The sequence below is a fragment of the Astatotilapia calliptera genome, chromosome 14 (assembly GCF_964374335.1).
Source record: "Astatotilapia calliptera chromosome 14, fAstCal68.1, whole genome shotgun sequence".
In the NCBI taxonomy this organism is placed as follows: domain Eukaryota; kingdom Metazoa; phylum Chordata; class Actinopteri; order Cichliformes; family Cichlidae; genus Astatotilapia; species Astatotilapia calliptera.
The window spans coordinates 27103979-27118256 of NC_137435.1; positions in this window are offsets into that span (position 1 = coordinate 27103979).

Here is a 14278-nt window from a genome sequence, read left to right on the forward strand (position 1 = left end):
TTTGTTACCATCCGACTACACTTCTCCAGTCCGAACGACATTCCAATGTCATTGCTGTATAGCCTGGTAGTGTGGATCAGTGAATCGATGTCTCGTTCACTCTTGGCATACAGCTTGATGTCATCCATGTACAGGAGGTGGCTGACAACTGCTCCGTTCCGTAGTCGGTATCCGTAGCCAGTCTTGTTAATGATCTCACTGAGGGGGTTCAGGCCTATGCAGAACAGCAGTGGGGACAGAGCATCTCCTTGGTAGATCCCGCACTTGATGGTGACTTGTGCTATGGGCTTGGAGTTGGCCTCTAGTGTTGTACGCCACATCCCCATTGAGTTCCTGATGAAGGCTCTTAGGGTCCCATTGATCTTGTACAATTCTAGGCATTCCAGTATCCAGCTGTGGGGCATTGAGTCATAGGCCTTCTTGTAATCAATCCAGGCAGTGCACAGGTTGGTCAGTCTGGTCTTGCAGTCTCGGCTGATTGTTCTGTCTACCAGTAGCTGGTGTTTTGCGCCTCTGGTATTCTTGCCAATTCCTTTCTGTGTCCCGCTCATGTATTGACCCATGTGCCTGTTCATCTTAGCCGATATGATGCCTGACAGGAGCTTCCATGTAGTACTGAGGCAGGTTATTGGTCGGTAGTTGGAGGGGACCGGTCCCTTCTTGGGGTCCTTGGGGATCAGGACCGTCCGGCCTTCAGTTAGCCATTCCGGGTGTCTCTCGTTAACTAGCAGCTGGTTCATTTGTGCTGCCAGACGCTCGTGGAGTGCAGTCAGCTTCTTCAGCCAGTAGGCGTGAACCATGTCGGGCCCTGGTGCTGTCCAACTCTTCATACTGGAGACCCTTTCTTGGATATCTGCCACTGTGATGGTTACTGGACCCTGTTCAGGGAGGTCGCTGTGGTCTGCCCTCAGATCCTCTAGCCACTGAGCATTGCCGTTATGGGTTGCATCCTTCTCCCATATGCTCTTCCAGTATTGCTCCATCTCCAGCCTTGGTGGTGCTGTTCTCTTATTGTTCCCTTGCCACTGAGAGTACACCTTTGCTGGTTCTGTGGAGAACAGCTGGTTTATTCTCCTGCCTTCTATCTCTCTGGTGTACCTCCTCAAGCGGCTGGCCAAGGCTGTGAGTCTTTGCTTGGCAGTTTCCAAGGCCTCAGGTATGGACAGCTTGCTGTATTTCTTATGCACCTTATTTGTCTCACCTTTCTGCAACTCCGTTAGTTGGCTAACCTCCCTCCGTGCTACTATATATATATATATATATATATATATATATACAGTGGGGCAAAAAAGTATTTAGTCAGCCACCGATTGTGCAAGTTCCCCCACTTAAAATGATGACAGAGGTCAGTAATTTGCACCAGAGGTACACTTCAACTGTGAGAGACAGGATGTGGAAAAAAAAATCCATGAATCCACATCTTAGGATTTGTAAAGAATTTATTCGTAAATTAGGGTGGAAAATAAGTATTTGGTCAATAACAAAAATACAACTCAATACTTTGTAACATAACCTTTGTTGGCAATAACAGAGGTCAAACGTTTACTATAGGTCTTTACCAGGTTTGCACACACAGTAGCTGGTATTTTGGCCCATTCCTCCATGCAGATCTTCTCGAGAGCAGTGATGTTTTGGGGCTGTCGCCGAGCAACACGGACTTTTAACTCCCGCCACAGATTTTCTATGGGGTTGAGGTCTGGAGACTGGCTAGGCCACTCCAGGACTTTCAAATGCTTCTTACGGAGCCACTCCTTTGTTGCCCGGCCGGTGTGTTTTGGATCATTGTCATGTTGGAAGACCCAGCCTCGTTTCATCTTCAAAGTTCTCACTGATCGAAGGAGGTGTTTGCTCAAAATCTCACGATACATGGCCCCATTCATTCTGTCCTTAACACGGATCAGTCGTCCTGTCCCCTTGGCAGAAAAACAGCCCCATAGCATGATGTTTCCACCCCCATACCTTCACAGTAGGTATGGTGTTCTTGGGATGCAACTCAGTATTCTTCTTCCTCCAAACACGACGAGTTGAGTTTATACCAAAAAATTCTACTTTGGTTTCATCTGACCACATGACATTCTCCCAATCCTCTGCTGTATCATCCATGTGCTCTCTGGCAAACTTCAGACGGGCCTGGACATGCACTGGCTTCAGCAGCGGAACACGTCTGGCACTGCGGGATTTGATTCCCTGCCGTTGTAGTGTGTTACTGATGGTGACCTTTGTTACTTTGGTCCCAGCTCTCTGCAGGTCATTCACCAGGTCCCCCCGTGTGGTTCTGGGATCTTTGCTCACCGTTCTCATGATCATTTTGACCCCACGGGATGAGATCTTGCGTGGAGCCCCAGATCAAGGGAGATTATCAGTGGTCTTTGTATGTCTTCCATTTTCTGATGATTGCTCCCACAGTTGATTTTTTTCACACCAAGCTGCTTGCCTATTGTAGATTCACTCTTCCCAGTCTGGTGCAGGTCTACAATACTTTTCCTGGTGTCCTTCGAAAGCTCTTTGGTCTTGGCCATGGCGGAGTTTGGAGTCTGACTGTTTGAGGCTGTGGACAGGTGTCTTTTATACAGATGATGAGTTCAAACAGGTGCCATTCATACAGGTAACGAGTGGGGGACAGAAAAGCTTCTTACAGAAGACGTTACAGGTCTGTGAGAGCCAGAGATTTTCCTTGTTTGAGGTGACCAAATACTTATTTTCCACCCTAATTTAGGTATAAATTCTTTACAAATCCTACCATGTGGATTCATGGATTTCTTTTTCACATTCTGTCTCTCACAGTTGAAGTGTACCTCTGGTGCAAATTACTGACCTCTGTCATCATTTTAAGTGGGGGAACTTGCACAATCGGTGGCTGACTAAATACTTTTTTGCCCCACTGTATATATATATATATATGTATATATGTGTGTGTGTGTGTGTATATTGTTCCTTTATTTATTTATTACACATTTCTCATGTTCTTCTTGAAGATGAGAAGTGCTTATATACATTTTGTTTTCCATGTTCTTCCTAAACATATATTAAGAAAATTATAGTTGTGTAAGAATCAAATAAGGGTCACATGACAGATCCAGGGGCGGATCTAGGGAAATTTTCTTAGGGTGGCATGAGGGTGGCAAAAATGGGGTTGCAAAATCAATGCCTTTTTTTTTTCAAATACAAATGCAGAATGTATGCTGTATGCACAAAATGTATGCTAGATGTCACACACACACATCAGTATGTGTAAAAATAAAAGCATGATATGCAAACTGTAAACCAAATGTGAGAATGTGAAAGGTGTCTTTGCAAGCTCTTGTTTGGCTTTGTCAGCTGGTAACGGTTAACTACAAAATCTAAAATGAAATACTGTTTTATACGCATACAAAATGTACATTTTCTTTTGTGACGTTCATGAAAAAGTACTTATTTCTGTTGTTAAACCTTTATAGTTAGTATTTTACTTGTCATCATTGTCATATCCAATTTGCAGTTCTCCTTAGTCTTGATGATGTTCTATGATAACAAAATTGGTCTTAGAACTGAAGAAACTTCTCAGATGAGAAGTGAAACGTTTTCAAGAAACTTGAAGAAGTCCGATTGCTTTTTTTTTCTTAGCTTCATAGATTATGTGGGGATTAGAGAAATATTTTGCTGCTATTGTTAATAATCATCATCATTACCATTGCATTAATAATTAATACTGATATTGCATTCAGATGTTTAAACATATTGGTACCCAATTAGCCTTTATTACAGGTGCAGTTACAACCACTTTAAACTGTTGAGTTAAATCAATAATCTTAAATGTGTATGTGCTGATTCTGTTGGGTTATAAAAGAAGGGCCTAACTCTGAGTACACTCTGTGCAAAGTAGATAGGAAACTGCAGGCTTTTGAGCGTGTTTGTGAAAGTGAAACTAACCAGAGAGCATTTAAGGTCGACACACACACATACACACACTTACACAGCAGTTAGACTCAGGGGTAGGTGAAGGTTCAAATAATGTTTTGTAAAAGCTTGAAACTACAAAATTGTGTCTGCATGAGGGACAGTTGTCATAAGATGTGCGTCTGATGATTCCAGAGATAAGTGAGAGTCAGAAGATGGACAGGAAGCACCTGCCGTGGAGACGGAGACAATGTTCTTTTCTAACTGTGACCTGTGACCTGGATTACTGAGAACCTACACAGACATATCCCACAATGTGTTTATCATCAGGCAGCTTTCCAGCTGCATCCCTTTATTTGCACACCACACATCGCTTTCCCATCAGTTCCCTGTGTTCCTCAAATAGGGAAAGCATGGTTAGACGATGATCCTCAGCTGTCCTGGTCAGCCTCCCCTGACACCGCACCCTGAACCCACTGCTCAACCCCTCTACTGCAGCTAAACCACAAGTGTCCTTCTCACCTTACATGTTAATGAAAATAAATAAGTTGTAGAAATCCAAGTGACAATGTCTGTGAAATGGCTACATCAGGGGCACGGAGCATACTGGAATCAGAATTAGAAACAGAATCAGAAAGACTTTATTTATCCCCAAGGGGCAATTAAGATGCAACAGAGCAGCATGACGTTTAAAATAAGGACACGGCATAAACAGGCAATAAGAGTGAGATAATAAATACACACAGAATATACAGTATATACACAGTTTTAAAATTAAAGTGACTGTATAGATGAATAAATAACTGTAAGTGACTAAAGTGAATAAAGTGTCGGCAGTATAAAATGAGTGTAGAGTAGTTTATGTTTCTGGTCTGGGAAATGGTCTTATCGGCTGGAGTTAAAAAGCAGAGTGGCTTTGGGGACAAAGGTGGCTCTCCTCCTCTCAGTCCTACAGGAAATGCAGTGGAGGCGTCGCCCAGAGGGGAGCCATTGGAATGTGGGGTGAAGAATGTGAGAAGGGTCATTGATGATTTTGGCTGCCTGTCTAAGGGCCTGTTGGCTGAAAACCTGTGCCAGAGTTCTGACAGGCAGGCCAATGATTTTAGAGCACACTGATGCAGTGTGCTGCAGTCTGTTCCTGTTCTGAAGGCTGAGGGAGTGGAACCAGCAGGTGATGGAGAAGGTCATGATGCTTTCCAGGAAGGCATAGTAAAAAGTCATCATGATGGGTGTGCTGACGCCAAAGGAGTAGGGATGGGTACTGGTATCCAGTGTTGCCAACTCCTTAGTAAGGAAAATCGCTATTGGTTGTCCTAAAAGTCGCTAGAAGTCGCTAAATGACGTCATCGCCTAATTTGCATAATTGGTCATGCTAATCTAATTGTAACCTATGTTGTTGGAGAGAGAAATAACATCGTGGAAGAGACATAAAGTGAGTAAAAAACGTCCTAAATGCATTTAGATTTTATTTAGAACTACAAATTAAATATATTTTAGCAATTATTGTTTTTTTTAATGTCACAATTCCAACCGTGCTCCTTTACCCGGGCTTGGACCGGCAAAAGTGACCCGAAATAGGCACTCTGGTGGAGTTACTTTGTGTGTGTGTGTTTATAAGTAGTTTTAAACCTTGTGATCCACAAAACAGCATAAGAGTAAAAGAAGAACTGACTGCGTTACAGCACCCGCTGCTTGTTGAGAGTAAAAGCGATACGCGCTTCACGTCTTTTTTTAGCGACTTTCTTTAGAAAAAAAGTCGCTAAGGGGTCTGAAAACTCGCTAAATATAGCGACAAAGTCGCTAAGTTGGCAACACTGCTGGTATCCGGTGCCATTATGGCCTAGTAGTAGTCTAGTAACCAGACCGAAAAGCAGCGCGCACTTTGGTGCTTTATTTCGGTGCTTTATTTCAGTGCTTTTTTTCCCTGAAATGTCATACACTTTGGATTCTAGCCAATCATTTTACCTTTCCAAGGAAGCAGATGAAACACCTGGCGACGCATAGCGTATTATTTTTTTTAAAGCCGAGAAATGCACCATATTTGACAGCTTGCTGCAAGACCTCACACTGAGCACATCTACTGCGGGTGTGGTGCCTGTTATCGGACCTGGAGTTAGCAACATCCCCCAAAAACCCCAAGGAGAGTCCTGGCCCTAGCCCTGCCAGTGTAGCAGAAATGATGACAGATGATGTCACCACCATCTCTTTGGCACCAAGGTGGCTGTTCCTCACACTCCTCTCTCACCTCACCTGACATATTTTAACACCTACAAATATAGATTGCATATGCAGTCTAGACATTGAGCTATTAACAGCTTTTGCACAATTACTACACTACATATCTTCTTTATGAGTGCTTATCACAATAAATGGCAAATTCCCCATAACATTGCAAAAATAATTAATAATTCATGATGACCTATGAAAATTCTGTTTTCACATACCATACCATACCACCTTTATTTATAAAGCACTTTAACATAAAACCAGAGTTCACAAAGTGCTGTACATGCTAAAAGCATAAGTAAAGAAAATTAAAATGAGATAAGATAAAATAAATAACTAAAAAACGAAAATAAATTGAAACATGTCAAAACAAATTGAGTCAACCCCTCTAATCAATGCCAAAGGCTTCAGCGAATAAATATGTTTTAAGAAGACTTTTAAATCAGAATCAGAATCAGAATACTTTATTGATCCCTGGGGGAAATTATTTTTTGTTACAGTGCTCCATTTTAAACCAACATTAAGACAAGACAGACAATACACTAACTAAGAATAGTACAATATATACATATATATACATACATACATACATAAGTCACTCATAAATAAGAGATTTAAAAGCAAATAAGAGAATTTTAAAAACAATCCTAAAATGTACAGGTAGCCAGTGGAGTGAAATTAAAATTGGGGTAATGTGCTCAAACTTTTTTGTTCCAGTTAAAAGACGTGCTGCAGCATTTTGCACAACCTTCAGGCGCCTAATGGACGCATCACTAACCCCAAAATAAAGTGCGTTACAATAATCCAGCCCAGAAGTAACAAAGGCATGGATTACTGTCTCAAAATGCTGTTTCGATAAGATAGGCTTTATTTTGGCTAATTCCCTCAAATGAAAAAAGCTAGATCTTACAACAGCTCTGACCTGGCTTTCAAGTTTAAGATTTGCCTCTATTTTAACTCCCAGATTAGTGATGACTGGTTTAACATACTGTGCCAGTGAACCAAGATCTATAATAGTGGCCTCAGAAGCCCCACCAAAAACCATCACTTCTGTTTTCTGTTCATTAAAATGTAAAAAGTTCAAAGCCATCCAGGCCCTTATATCATCAAGGCATCTGAGCAGCGGGTCTACTGAGAAGCCATTTATCTTTTTAAGTGGGAAATAAATCTGGGAGTCATCGGCGTAGCAGTGGAAAGAAATCCCATGTTTCCTGAAAATAGACCCAAGGGGTAGGAGATATAGAGAGAAAAGAAGCGGGCCTAAAACTGAACCCTGTGGGACCCCACATTGAAGAGAAGCAACAGAGGATACAAACTCCCCGAGTTTCACAGAGAAAGTTCGCTCTGCCAAATAGGATCTGAGCCACTGCAGTGCGGTACTCCGCATACCCACCAACTGCTCTAAACGGGAAATTAAAATATTATGATCCACTGTATCAAAAGCAGCAGTTAAATCTAACAGCACGATAATAACACAGTCACCTGAGTCATTTGCCAAAAACACATCATTAAAAACTCTTAAAAGGGCAGATTCGGTACTATGTAAAGCTTTAAAACCAGATTGGAAAACTTCTAAAATACCGTGTTCTTCTAGGAAGGACATTAATTGCTTGTAAACTACCTTTTCAAGAATCTTTGAGATAAAAGGCAGTTTGGAAATAGGTCTGTAATTCGCAATAATATCAGGATCAAGAGCAGGTTTCTTGAGTAGAGGCTGAATCACCATGTTTGAGATTGACAGGTACAACACCAGAGGACAAACTACTATTTACAATGGATTGTACATGACAACCTAGGGTGCAGAATGTTACTGAATATTGCAATAATTTTGGCAAGTTATGAGTGGATGAATCTGGCTAATTCCATTAACACTTCAGCTGAAAACACATTGTCACTCTCTCACTTACACAAACGATACTGTTGCTAGCTACAACACTGACTCCAACTTAATTTTGGTTGAGCAAGTTCATTTAATCAGTGACAAAAAGTCAAAAAAAGAAGAAACATTCTTGTTTAAAGAGAAAAGCTTGAAAAATCACCAATAAAATTTTCCCCTAGCTTAGTATTTAATACTTTTACTCCAGCCTACTCACTCAGCTAAAATAATGCCAATTAATCTCTGTTACAATTTATTATTTTTGTCAGGTTTAGCTGTGTGGCAGGGTTGCAGACACAGGTGCAGGACTCAGGACACAGAATTTAAAACATAAAGCGAGCCTTTAAATCTGATTGTAAAAAGGAAAAGCACAAACCAGGGATTTCACATATCTGATACATGACAAAGGGCAAGATTGGAGTGAAAGAACAGGATCAGGAAAGGGAACTAACGAAACCTATCACCATCTTCAGCTAAGCAAAGAAGACAATAACAGAAGAATATAAACAACATGGAACTAGAGTATAATCCCTTTTGAAAAACCATCATGAACTCTGGATCCAAGACCCAGGGACTATGACAGTTTTACTCTATTTCAATAAAGAATGAATTATTGAGAATTAAAAATGAATTTTAAAGCTTAGTTCAAAGGATCTAAAATACAAATACTTACTTTTATGCAAAATACTTTGCATTGTTACTCCAGTTTAGCTGCTTTGACTTTAATGCGTTGTAGCAGAAAATGTATCTTTTTAATATACTTCATATTCCATATTCTTATTATGCAAACCCCTGCACCCAGGTGCCATGTTGGATAAGGGGACTTACATTTGAGCTATCAAAGAGTCCCAATCATTTCTTGAGAAATTCATTTGCTGTGATCATTCTTCCATTGCTGCCTCCTCTTTGCTTCCACATGTGTTTGCACAACTGATTGAGCACTTTCCATGGTCCATCACAATTAGTAGAGTCAAGAAAATACTTCACTGACCCCCCCAGAGAACCTGTGCATGGAAAAGGGAAACGGAAAGCAAATTGAAATGATTTCAATGCTTATTATTATTGTTCTCATTGTAGTGCTTGTCATATTATAATGCCACTGTTTTTTTCCCTTCTTTCTTTTTGCTTTGAAAGCACCCATTTTTTTGTTAATTGCCTTGGCATCGCTCAGGCAAAGCCTTGCCAATAAAGCACCTTGAAATTGAAAAGTGAATTGGAACTGAATGAAGGGAGGAGATTCTCCGTCTCTTTTTCTACAGCTGGTAAGGCAGGATTAGGCTTGGCACAGAAAGAGACAAAGGGGAGCATACGTGTGTATGTGTGTTTGTTTTGATGTGTATGTGTACCTGTGGGTGTAGATGTGTATTTGCATGCCGGCACTGTCCTGGAGTGAGGGCGGCAAGGTTTTAAAGGGACTCAATTAGTTCAGCCCAACACAAATCCAGAATCTTTCACATTCTTAGTCTATCTGGGATATGGTGGGGGAAAAATAACTAAAGCTCTGCCCACAACTCAGAAAAGCTCAAAGTCCCTCTCCTGTCCTGCTTATCCCTGAGAATCCCTGCACATGGGGACTAAAGGGGAGCCAATCACAGCTGGAATCCCATGATCAGGCCATGCTCTGGGTTTTCTGGTGTCATTCTGGTTTGTTCTGGGTGAAAAGCGATTTGGCCCAATGTTTGCTGTGGCCAGGCTTATTTAAAATCTGTTTGCAGATGTCAAATAGCTATTATTTCAGTGCTTGTATTATGTACAGTCAGGGTGGAAAGTTAATAGAGATGCCTTTCCTTAAATAAAAATACATTAAAGCATTAGTGGGAGTGTACAGTTTTGTCTGTCTAAAGCATCCACTTTTTGTGGCAGTTTTCAGTATCCTTAAAAATGGTATGCAAAGGGGGAAAGAAGGAATTAAATCTAACTGACAGACTCCCGTTGTGAGGACAGGAAGTATTACCAACATCTACACTAATTAGCAAGCTGATAAAATCAGACCATGCACTGCCCTTAATAGATGTGGAACCCCTGAAGGAAGACATCAGGTGCTGTGTAAAAGTGACTTGAAACAATCTAGCATGATATCCTAGTGCATTAGCGAGTTCATTTTTGTGTGCTACATCCTTACAGCTTGCTTACTCACTCAATAAATCAGAAATGACACGGCAAAGCCCTAGACCATTATTATGAAATTACAGGAACACGGCCAGCTTTGCTGCCACAGCTGGTTCAATTTCATAGACTCAATGGCTTTTAAATTTCAGATTGTGGTATGACAGATTTACTCCCATATAGATGTGTGCCAGTAGCTACATAACATACATTCATGAAAAAGCATGCAAAAAGAATTGTGGTGGGTGGTCTATGTATGATTTCACAAGGACTGATAAGTATCATTATAATACCATGAAGTTTCAACCTTGCATTAAGACAGTCAAAGCCACCAGCAGTACCAGGGCCTCCAATTTTAATCCAGCACTTACTATAATATTTACTGTAACTAACTGTCAAATGTGAAGAAAAAAGCCCTGGAAAAAATAGCAATGACACAGAATATTTGGAAAAACGACATCGCTGTAGCATTTATGAATGCAATGTTTGAATTGTAATGACTATATGATATAATCAGAGCAACATTGTGGTGTAGTGGTGAACACTGCTGCCTAGCAAGAAGATCCCAGGTTCAACGCTGCACCCTGTGTTAGCAGAGAAACAGCCTCTGGCCTCTGGTATAGAATGGGTACATGATTAGCATGTTTCTGCACGTTCAATGTAATGTTTCTGATCCAGTGTATTTTTGGTATTTTGTGTTTCAGTGCTTTTCAGGAGTAATTCGTATACACCTGCTCTCATCTACATGAATCCAAATTGGTAAAATATTCGACCCATTTAGCCCTCGGAATTGTGGCTCACCAGGTTCTGGTTTTGTTTGGTTCTTTTTCTAGTTTTATTTTTGATCAAATCTTATACATTAGCAGAATCCCTTTGGGGTACTATTGTGTCAAAAGCATATGGTGGAACAAACAAGTAGTGTAGGGAAGGTCATATATTGTTTTCATGGTTATTTCCAGTACTGCAGGTCATCACTATAGAGATGAAAGATGATGCTCTGTTGTATCACTTGCTAAACTTAACTTGCACTGTGGTTAGTGGTTGGAAAGTATTTGATCTGCACTCTCATTAGTGGAGTTCTTCTAACACTTGCCAATATACTCTAGCATTCAGCTTCAATGGCTCTTAAGAAAAGGACCAAACCAGCAGTACAGCTTAGTGCAGCACAATACAGCAGCAGGCCACTCTCAGACACACAACATGAACTCATTTGGCAATTGCTTTTAAATAACATTGCTCTCCTGTTGAAGTATAAACCACGTGATCTTAGGGTTTCCTCTACACCGAATTCCTAACATGACAGCTTGACAACAGCACAGGGATATATTAAAGATAAATGCTGTCAAAGTGCATTTGGTATTCATTGGAAAAGTAGACAAAACACGGTACTTACGTATATCTCACAATATATATAGTATATTCACAATAAAAGGGCTAGCGTGCCAGAAAAAAAAATACAAAGGATAGTGATTGGGTGGGTGGTCCAACCTTAAACCTTAACTTTGTGCGAACATTGTCATACATACTAAAGACTAATGGCAAATTCCATTTCTTTGGTTTTCATATATTATATTCATTGACTCATCCCCCTACATATGTGATGTTACGGTTTCCGTTTTTTTCAAGTGCCAGTTAGTGTTCACCAAAATTTGCATTAAAACAGAATTTAGTTTGAGTCACTACTAAAAATGGAATGAAGAATTGTAATTGAAGTACTTAACTATGAGATTACAATTTATTCTGGTAAAAGCAGACCAACCATTAGGACAGTGAAAGGTATGGCAAGTATTCAAATTCAAATTTTATTTGTCACACACACAACCATACACAGTATGACATGAGGTGAAAGACTTATAGCTGTGCAGTGCCGACCATTAAATGACAGTAGGTTTACAGTAAGATATACAAATTTACGGGTTACTACAAAATTTACAGCTTTAACTTAGAAATTTACAGTAAAAATGTGCAAATAACACTTTACGTAAGAGATTATTAGACAAAAGAAATTATAAATTATAGGAAGTGTGCAAGAAGAAAAACCAGAGTGCGTGTGGTGATGTGTGTGAGAGTCCAGTTCTATAGTGTTGTGATGTGTGTGAGGGAGTCCAGTCCTACACCTGGTTCAGGACCCGAATAGCCTGGGGGAAGAAGCTCCTCCTCATTCTCTCTGTTTTGGCCTTAAGAGAGCGGAAGTGCTTCCCAGACCTCAACAGTGAGAAGAGTCAATTGTTGGGATGGGAGAGGTCCATCGTAATCTTCCTGGCTTTGGTGTAGATGGACAGCAGGTCAGGAAGCTCTGATTGAATGATACATTCGGCTGAGCGCACCACTATTTGCAGCTCTCGATGGTGCAGGAGTAAAAGTTCTTGAGCACTCTCAGTGGCAGATGGAAGTCTCTGAGTCTTCTGAGGAAGAAGAGATGCTGGCAGGCTTTCTTAACCAGGGTGTTGATGTGAGAGGACCATGACAGGTCCTGAGTGATGTGGACACTCAGGTATCGGAAACTGTCCACTCTCTCCACTGGCGTGCCACTGATGATGAGGGGCTTGTAATTCCTTGCCTGGTTTGTAGTGCAGTCCACGATCAGCTCCTTAGTCTTGCTCACGTTTAGGAGGAGGTTATTCTCCTGGCACCAGGTCTCCAGGTTCCTAATCTCCTCCAGGTATTCTGTCTCGATGTTGTTGGAGATCAGGCCCACAACAACAGTGTCGTCAGCAAACTTGACAAATGGAGGTGGTGTCCGATGTGGCTACACAGTCATACGTGTACAGCAAGTACAGCAGAGGGCTTAAAACACAGCCCTGAGGTACTCCTGTATTGAGTGAGATAGAGTGGGAGACTTGTTTTCCCACCCTCACAGACTGGGGTCGGTCTGTACTGCAAAATGTTATGTAAAGCTTTGTTTTAAATTTTCAATGTTTTTTTGGAGTTGTCAATCATTCCTGAATTATATACACATTATAACCAGCCTTTAAGTGATGACATATGATCACTGCTTCCGGGTCCAAACTACTCTGCTTTTATTAAGGCTGTTATGTTTTTAAGATGTTTTAATGCTATGTGTCTTGTTCTATTTAAATTTAAACGGCCCCTAAAAAAAGCAGTGATCACTGACGGGCTCTTTTGGTTTATATTACAAATATTCATTTAGCTGGCTTCACCTTTTAAAACCAGTTTCCATCTCAGTTTTTAAAACCTTACGAACTACAGCCCAGTCCATGCAGCAGTAAATTAATGACTAACTTCCTATTGTGGATGGATTATCTCATTTGTTCTGCTGACTTAAGTTTGGTCCATTTACAGGATCCTGCCTTTGTCCTTAACCATTGGGAACCCTCGCGTTAACTTTTATCGAGTGGAAAAAAGGTAGCGCTCATCCTCCAGCTTCACTGTGTTTATATTATGCTAACATATCTGTGTCACGTAGCACATCATTATATACCAGCTAGCCCAACTTCACTAACCTTACAAATGTCACTGCTGTTTAGTTTCCTGTCTTGATTTATGTCGGAAGTGATAGCAGAGCTGTACGTTTTAATTTTTTCAGAAACCCCTGTCAGAACATAGAGTTGGATGTCTTGAGACCGGTCTTGGTCTCGAGACTCAAGACCACTTTTACGTGGTCTTGGTCTCGCTGTCTCGGTCTTGCGTTCTCAAATCGACAGTGTTCGGGAGGAGATTTGGAGTCAACCATCACCGTAGCGGGGGGTGGCTTACTGGGCTGAAGCCCGGGCCATTTTTTCAGAAGCATTGGGTCTTTTGGAGTGTAATTTGTTAGTTAGATGCCTGACTGACAGCTCTATAAAACAAAAACAACACACGAAGCACAGAGCGCACCGTCGTAAATCCCCCCTAATTTTGGTATGATCCGAGCTCAGCACAGCACTTACGCCTGTGAGCGAGGGGAGAGAAGCTGCTGCCTGCTAGTGATGGGATTTCCGGCTCCTTTTAGAGAACCGGCTCTTTCGGCTTGGCTCACTAAAAAGAGCCGACTCTTTCGGCTCCCAACCAGCTCTTCAGGTTGTTTTGTTGCTTTAATTAATTTATTACTAACAATAATATAAAATTATGCACAAAAGGAATTACTAATGTAAAAAAAAGTGGTTTTATTTATATATGTTTATATATAAATATATGCGGTGGCCCCTAGAGACAAAACACGTACAAACTCCAAAAATCACGTACAAACTCCAA